We start from the raw sequence: 8,948 nt of genomic DNA on the forward strand, positions 1-8,948 counted from the left end.
TACGACGACTTTGTGGCTGTTAGGGACTGACACCGCCCTTCATCCAGCTCCACATGTATTCACCCCTTGATGGACAAGGGTCTTTGCAGGACATATTGCTGCGTTGCGGAGATTCATGGGATTACCCGCAGACACATGACTGTGCAGGACATATTACTGCGTTGCGGACCCATGGGATTACCCGCAGACCAGTCCTTCTGCCGAACTTGACTATTAGTGGGCAGAACTGGACCAACCAGCCTGCAGAACTGAACAGTTCTATACAACTACATATATACCTAACGTTATATATTTTTCTTGTTGTTTCGTTATCCCATTATTGTTATTCGTCATTATATTCTGTAGTTAATTAGTCGTTCCAACGATGTTACATAGTTGATATATTCACCACGTTATGTATCGTTAACTTCAGGAGAAGTTAAGTTCTTCTACATAGGGGGGAAGCGTGTAAGGATACAATATACACCCCCACAAACTATTGGACCAGTCCGGTCAGAGGTCACGGACTGCACATGTTCTGACAAGAATACATTTCATATCCCAGCACTTCTCGCATCTTCATTCCTGGAGTGATTACTTATAAGTTCCAATATCTTCACCAACTGGACACTTATATTACTCTATTTTACAGGGGTGGAGAGTTCAGGAAGGATTACAAGCGATTGGCAGAACTGAGGTCCTTGCTTGGTGATGTACCGTTCATGACTCTCACAGCTACAGCTACTGAGGAAATAAGGAAGGACATTCTGTCATCATTGTGTATGGATTTAAACACTTTCACTGTTTCAGTACCATCAAATCGACCTAACATTATGTATCATGCAGTACCGTCAAGTCATGACAGTCGCAAGGAGTTCGGATGGTTGCTTGAATAACTTAAAAGTAAGGGACAGTCTTGTAGAAAATACATCATATACTGCCGTAGCATTAAAAGCTGCTCTCAGTTGTATGACATGTTCATGACTTCTTTGGGTGATGATGCATATAATTCGGTATGTAATATGATGACAAAGTCCTACAAGAATAGAAGAGTAGCAATGTTCCACAGGAGCTCTGCAGAGACAAATAAAAATTTCCTTTTGGATGATTTTAGAAACACTGATAGTATGGTAAGAGTTACAATTGCAACTGTAGCATTTGGGATGGGTATAGATGTCCCATATGTTTTCGCAGTGATTCACTGGGGTGCCCCAAGACACGTTGAAGGTTTCTACCAAGAAAGTGGGAGGGGGGAAGGGATGGTAGACCTTCACATTCCCTGATTCTGCACCAGAGTAGAACACTTGCCAAGGGATCATGTTCACAGTCAATGTCAGGCTATTGCAAACTGGCAAGTGGGAGTTGTCGTAGGAAGTATTTACTAGATTATTTCAAGCTGAAAAGTTCTGATACACATTCTTCTGTGGACGTATCTGATAAGGACACATGCTGTGACCTATGTGTAGAATGTGGGGATTCTTTTCCCTGGAACAAACATGAAGGTCTGTCATCAGTTCCTGAACTTTCTGATGAGGAACTATTAAAAGTGTCTGGCTATCGTCAGCCCACAGAAGAACAGCTACACATGTTGAAATAATCTCTGATCGACTACAGAAATGATCCCTTGGATGAAATGAAACCCTCACTGTACAACTTTGACATCACCATAGGTTTAAGTCTTTCCACTATAGATAATATTGTTGACAGCTATGCCACCTTGGTAGCTAGGGACGACATCATAACTAACATTGGTTTGTGGGACGAGGAAGTGGTTGACATGGTATTCACAATCTTAGAAGAGTCATTCCAGTAAGACTTGAAATCTGTGATTTGTCAGTTCTCTACTGTTAACTAACTGTTAACAAAGCCAAGACAGAAACTGTTAAAATACGATATATTCTACAATGCTAATATTGATATTACTCATCTTCAGTTCTTATATTGTACGGTACCGGCAATATTTCAAAGAATTATTCAGTTTTTATGACAACCGTATGGTATAAAATTATGCTTAAGTTACAATTAACTGTGCAGAATTACTACCTATGTACAAGTCTACAGCAGCAACAAAAGTTTGTATACATTCCAGACTATTGTAAATTTGTATATACAAACGTGTGCAATGGAAACTTATCAAGCGAATAAACGTCTGGTTTAGACTAAAAGAGGAATTTCTGTGTACATTCCCTACTGCAACTAACAGTTCTTTCCCAGGTCTTCTTTGATGCCCACATCTCTCACGTGTTGATCAGCTCCTGATCGAACAGCCTGGAATTCTGCAAACTGCAAAATAAGAATATGTACATGTAGTAATAATGAATCAAATAGCATTTAGGTCACTTTCAACTGTACATCAAGACAATTGAAACAATATCATTTATATATTTCTTATAAATACAGTTTAATGCAGTTGCAGTGAAGTTATCTTTAATTCTAAAGAATCATTCATCTCTGACTTAACAGATGGCAGAATTACTCTTAGGTCAGCTAAGCTGAAGATAAAAGAAGTAAGTAGAACATTTACAACTGTCAGACTTCATTTCTATGAAGTTTTCCTTTTAATTTTTCATTCATGCTAGCACCATTAATTTCATCATCATAATAGTTTAGGCTGGTACCTCAAAGGTGATGCTGTCGTCTTCCAAGCTTCTCCTTCTGAGCTATCATCCATGCTGTCATTTTCTGGGCATCAATGTTGTGGTGCCTAGATTGCTGGCAAGTCGGAAAGGTTGGGTGAAACCGCCCTGGGATGACTTTGAAAGGGTCTTCCGATTGAATGTCTTCAACCAGCATGTTGATTTCTTCCGAATCGTCTGGAACAGTGTGCTTCCCTATCCCTCGGTATCCAACTAAGTCCTTGTCAAAAGTGTCCAGCACTTCCTGCAGTACACCTAGGCTTCGTCCTTCTCTGGCTACTGTCTTCGAAGTCATGTTTGGCCCCAGTTTTGCAAGTCCCTCCTTTGCTGTTTTGTTCAGGAACTCCATGTACAGATCTTTAGGAATGTTCTTATCGGGAACCCCATGTGTGTTGATGGTTTTATTGTGCAAGATTGAAGCTGAAAGTCTGGGTGAGCGTAGGGCCTTGTGTTGTGCAATGTATCTAAATGCCAAGTTCTTGTAATATGTGTGTGTTTGTGTTGGTAATATTGAATCATGTCGAACTTCCAGTTCCGAAATATTCTGTTCCCCTCACCCTCGTTTACTGTGTCTTTTTTAACCATTTCGTACAACCCCTCCCTTAGAACGGAACAATTATAGTTATATTTGTGATCTAGTATTCAATGACTTTTCTGTCTGTCCTTTCTTGTGGTGAACGTTGCCCTCCTCTCTCTCTTCCTCATGTGCCTGTCCAACTTCTTCTCTTTTTTCCTCGTGTGCCTGTCCAACTTCTTCTCTCTCTTCCTCGTTTGCCTGTCCAAATACATTAATTCTACTCCAAATGCACCGTTCCCTGTGTCTCCTCAGGCAGGCACCATTTCTAGCATAATGTTTTGGGCAGCCAGGTAAACCACACGGAACTCTACCCTCTGGTACTGCAGCATTCTGCCTGGTCTCAACCTCCGTTACGACAGCACTTGTGTTGGAACTGAGGAGGATGTGTTGGTCGATCACGTTTCCGATTGCAGTCCTGAGGTAGCATCTTCTACTGTCCAGGGAATTAGCTTCTATGCCCCTGGGTGCATCTGATGGTCTGCCTTTGATGTTGGTCAGGCCAAGGGTCTCCATCACTGCCATGATCAGCATCCCTGACGACACGAAGTGGATAAATTCACGGTTTGGATTGAAGGAACCCTTCGTCGACTTCGTTACACTTCTCCTGTCAAACCTATTCCTCAGCTGGAAGAGTGTGCCCTTTTCACGGGCATACCTGGGGTCATAAAACTCGCCGAAGATGTCTTGCAGAGCAGCCACATGTGCATGCCACTCTGCTGTGACAAGTTCAAGTCCCTCCAGCCTATCTGCTGCAGTAGCACCATCGCGTCTGGCATCCTGTGCTTCCACTCCGCGCATGTTTGAGAGGCCATCCCCCTCCAAAGGAATCTTCTGTCCCTCCGGGACATACTTCTGGTATTCTTCCATTATGGCAATCATGTCCTCCAGTTTACTTTCATTTTTCTCCAGAATTCCCAATGGCACGATGTGGGACTTTTGTTTGGCCTGTTCAGAATACATGTGTGGAATATGTTGTTGCAAACAGTCTTTGAAGTATTTGTTGAAGAATGGAATGTGTTTCACTACTATCCTCGAAGAAATTGTGATCATGTCGTCTCGAAGTGAGGAGTGGTCTTCCTCATTGGGAAGAAACTCCTGGAGGGGGACGGAGAGTATGTCAGCCATGGGTTGGTCATTGGGTAGGTGTTGGACATTCACCCGGTCTCGAACTCCATACGCGTTGACAAAATGATGGTCCTTGTTGCTGTTTTGGGATGTTTTATGGCGGACCTTTTGATGTATGTCAATATTGTCGAATACTATGCTGTAACCTGACAACTGACACCTCCACTCTCCATGTGTGAGCCTTCGACTGATGTTGCTTCAATCTCTGTGTGTACACCTCCACTCTCCATGTGTGAGCCTTCGACTGATGTTGCTTCAATCTCTGTGTGTACACCTCCACTCTCCATGTGTGAGACTTCGACTGATGTTGCTTCAATCTCTGTGTGTACACCTCCACTCTCCACGTGTGAGCCTTCGACTGATGTTGCTTCAATCTCTGTGTGTACACCTCCACTCTCCATGTGTGAGCCTTCGACTGATGTTGCTTCAATCTCTGATGTTGCTTCAATCTTAGAATATTATAAAAACAAGAAAAGGCATTTTTGATAGTGTAGATCGGGCTTTTTTGGGCTTCGGAAGGGAGGTGACCCGACCCCTCTTAGAAATCGCGAACGGTATATCGTATGACCAACAAATTTTCAAAGGATGGTTTAAAATAATATCAATTGTGATGTCGTTATGACGTATTATGACGTCATTACTGTGATTTTATTGGCCAAAACCGTATGGACAGGTTATTCCCTAAAACTCAATGGTTTACAACGTAACCTTAACAAAAAATATTTATAATAGAATATTAGGGCGTTATAAGTCTTATGTTGCCCATTGGTTGCAATACCAGTGACGTCATAAAATGACGTCGTGCATATTTAAGTTATTCGATCATTGATCATGAATTTTGAAAAATATTTTTTTCAAAATTCGAACCTTTTTTTGTAAAATTTGAACCTTTTTTTGTAAAAAAAATGGAAGTAGTAATGAAATTTTGAGGAAATATAACCTGTTTAAGCCTAATCTAAAGATGTGGTCCGCCATCTTGGAATTTGGCAAATGACGTCATCAAATTATCATAAATTATGCATTTCTAATGATGAAATTAAAAAAAAAGATTACATGAGGTATTATTAATATCAGAAAAAATTGTAACTTGACATTAAACACATCAAATTCTATTGTTCAAACGAAAATTACGAAAAATGCTAAAATTTCAAAAACGCCCTTCAGAAACCCGTTCCCATGGCAACACCATAAATCATCATCTTATTCCTCTTATACAAATTTGTTATCAACAATATTTTAGAATAAAGTCCCCAAGTTTGGTGGCTCTAGCGCGACCCGTTCGGACGCTATCCGACATCAATTTAGCGCGGGAACTTTAACACACACCCCTGTCTAGAAAGGGTTAATCTTCATGACTGACTCGTATGGAGTGCCCTTGTCTCACAAAGATGTGCCGTAGCACCCTTGCAGCGGAAACTCTCGCCTTGCCAAATGCAATAGATGACGCAGTGTACTTGAGGGAAATACTTTAGATATGCACAGCACATCGTGCCTATTGTGGCCATCACAGACAATAGAAGCCTGGTACAGGCAGTGAAATCGACCAGTCCAGTGCTCGAAAAACGCCCGAGGATTGAGATCTCAGCCATCAAAGAACTAGTAGAATGTTCTAACGTCCAATGTTACATTAAAATGGACAACATAAATCATTGGTGCGTCTACAGTGAGCAGTGGTACGTCTACAGAGAGCAGCGGTACGTCTACAGAGAGCAGTGGTACTTCTACAGAGAGGAGTTGTACGTCTACAGTGAGCAGTGGTACGTCTACAGAGAGCAGTGGTACGCCTACAGAGAGTAGTGGTACGTCTACAGAGAGGAGTTGTACGTCTACAGTGAGCAGTGGTACGTCTACGGAAATCACTGGTATGTCTCCAGAAAGCATTGGTGCGTCTACAGAAAGCATTGGTACAGTACGTTTATGGAAAGTATCGGTACGTCTATAGAAAGCATTGATACGTCTATGGAATCACTGGTACGTGTACAGAAATCACTGGTACTTTTACATAAAGCACTGGTACGTCTACAGAAAGCATTGGTACGGCTATAGAAAGCATTGGTACGTCTACAGAGAGCACTGGTACGCCTATGTAATTACTTGTACGTTTACAGAAAGCACTGGTACGTCTATGTTATTACTGGTACGTTTACAGAAAGCACTGGTGCGTCTACGGTGAGCAGTGGTACGTCTATAGAAAGCAGTGGTACGTCTACAGAAAGCACTGGTGCGTCTACAGAAAAAAATAGGCACCTCTCAAGACATTCAGGAAATATTTCAACATACTTTTGTGACGTAAACATAGTTATAAGATTTTTTAAATCCTTTTTTTTGGTTTGTTATATTTTCCTGGTGGTACACTGCACAGCATGGCGGTACTAGAGGAGTAAGTTCAGATCACAAAAATACAATCCGAAACTAGAAAGGCCAATATTTGCTTTGGAGCAAATACAGCGATGGGTTCACCACATTTTACGACATGGCAGGGAAAGAATGGGAAACACAAGGGAAAACAATGATTTACATTGATATAACTATAATATGAAGTAAAATACAACTAAAACAACAGTTGGATAGCTATTCCCTACTTTATTGGTTAGGATTTTTAATTGCATAATGCAAACTGTTGATTTTCAAAATAAAAAAAAAAACGTCCATGCCCGGCATTCCAATGCTGGTGCAGGAAAGCTTGAAATAACTACCAAAACACTTGAATACAGACATACTGTCAGTATGGAAATGCTTCTGTGCAGGTGTTAATCAAGTTAAATCCCAACAGCCAATCAGCAAGAAGTATAGAGGAAAGCTGCATGCCTATTGGTTGATGCCCTGCATTCCATTGTGATGACTCATGCCCAAACGTGGTAAACAAGGCATACTAACACAGTAATACATTAGCTATAACACAGCCAAAAAACTCAAATAAAACCATTCTAAAAGCCTGTATCACAATAATTTTAAAAAAACGCCTAGGGGTATTTGCCCACTGTACCTCCATACCAAATTTCAGGACCTTGGGCCCTAAAATGAAGAAGCTGAATCCATTTAAAAAATGGCAGGAGGAGAAGGAGAAGGAGGAGAAGAAACATCAGAAAAAGCAATATGGTTTCACCACACCACTTCGTGGTGTGGTGAACCCATAATTATGCGTGACCTTTACTACCAGACACCACAGGATGTGTTCCTAATATAGCGGCTGATCCGTCAGTTGATTCCAGTGCAAAGTTTTATTCCGTCTGGAAAGATTCAGTAAAAGATGTACAAAAAGGTGAGGGTATAACAAAGAAAATTGTTTTTATGGACAAAGTTATGGAAAAAACACTTAAACATTTTTAAGCCAGGAAAGGAAGGCAAACTGTGTCCAACGTTACCACAATGTATTTTTACAACAAATGCAGAAAATCTCCAAAGTGCCGATGCTGTGGTGTTCGAAAACAGTCAGCTACCAGTAACGTACATCAAGTCAGAAATGCCACTGACACGTTCGCAGCATCAACAATGGATATGGTTTATTTCTGAATGCCCGAACTACCTGACAATTGACCTGAACTCATATAGTGGTGTTTTCAACTGGACCATTACGTACAGGACTGACTCTGATGTGTCAGGAGCCTGGGGATCTCTACACATGGTTTACAGCAGACTTAAAGGAGCTGATCTTGATCCTAACACAGACTATTCAGTAGGAAAAACTAAGCTTGTTGTCTGGTTTATCAGTAAATGTTCATCAAGAGCCCAGCGTATTGTGTATGCAAAGGAATTAATCAAGTATATTCATGTTGACATCTTTGGCAAATGTGGAAGAATTGTTTGTGAAAAGCAGGACTTCGCGTGCACATTACAATACATTCGGCAATACAAGTTCTATCTCGCGTTTGAAAATATGAAGTATAAAGAAGTTCTGGAGACATGCTTTAACTAATAACGTTGTTCCAGCTGTGTTAGGGGCACCTAAAAAAGACTCTGAATATTTGACTCCTCCAAACTCCTTTATTCATGTGGATGACTTTGAGTCACCAAATGCCTTAGCTGGCTACCTGAAGCTACTTGATACGGACACAGAGATGTACAATCTGTACTTCAAATGGAAGACTAATCCAACAAAAATCATTCCTTTGGATAACGGAGTGTGGTGTAATCTATGTAGGAAGCTCATCCGGATATGCTCTGATACAAGAAAGATGTATACTAACCTTGAGAAATGGTACAGAGGTGAGAACAATGATCAATGCGTCCCGTTACGCTATGGGACGTATCATGAGGTGCACTTTGCATCGAATGATGAAAGCATATAGTGCGTTGGATGTTTAAGCAATTACTGAATTAGTTACATTTGCTTGAAGTAATTGTCCTGTGGTATAATTTAGAAGCAGCTAGGGCACAAAGATTTCATTTCATTAATGAAATTTACGCGCCAATTGGTTTTATCCTTATTAACCCTCAACAGTACACCTTCCCGGACTGATTAATCTGTACACCTGGGGTCCACGCGGACCCCAGAGCAGTTTTTTGCTAATTTTTAGAAATTATCAACATACTACCAGCTCAATTGCTTTGCAAATTGATGTGTGAACCTCTGAGTCCACATTACGCACAAAAATCATACATTTTGACCTTTCCTAATTTTTGGTGAAGAA

The 8,948-nt window shown here is 40.9% G+C and overlaps 2 pseudogenes; one reads left to right on the forward strand and one right to left on the reverse strand.

Annotated features, from left to right (window-relative positions):
• Positions 1 to 2,598: 2,598 nt before the first annotated feature.
• Positions 2,599 to 4,718, reverse strand: LOC109477688 (annotated as a pseudogene).
• Positions 4,719 to 5,949: 1,231 nt separating this feature from the next.
• LOC109477689 lies at positions 5,950 to 8,606 on the forward strand (annotated as a pseudogene).
• The last annotated feature ends 342 nt before the right edge of the window (positions 8,607 to 8,948 follow it).

This window comes from Branchiostoma belcheri, unplaced genomic scaffold (genome assembly GCF_001625305.1).
Source record: "Branchiostoma belcheri isolate BF01 breed outbred unplaced genomic scaffold, Haploidv18h27 scaffold406, whole genome shotgun sequence".
Classification (NCBI taxonomy): domain Eukaryota; kingdom Metazoa; phylum Chordata; class Leptocardii; order Amphioxiformes; family Branchiostomatidae; genus Branchiostoma; species Branchiostoma belcheri.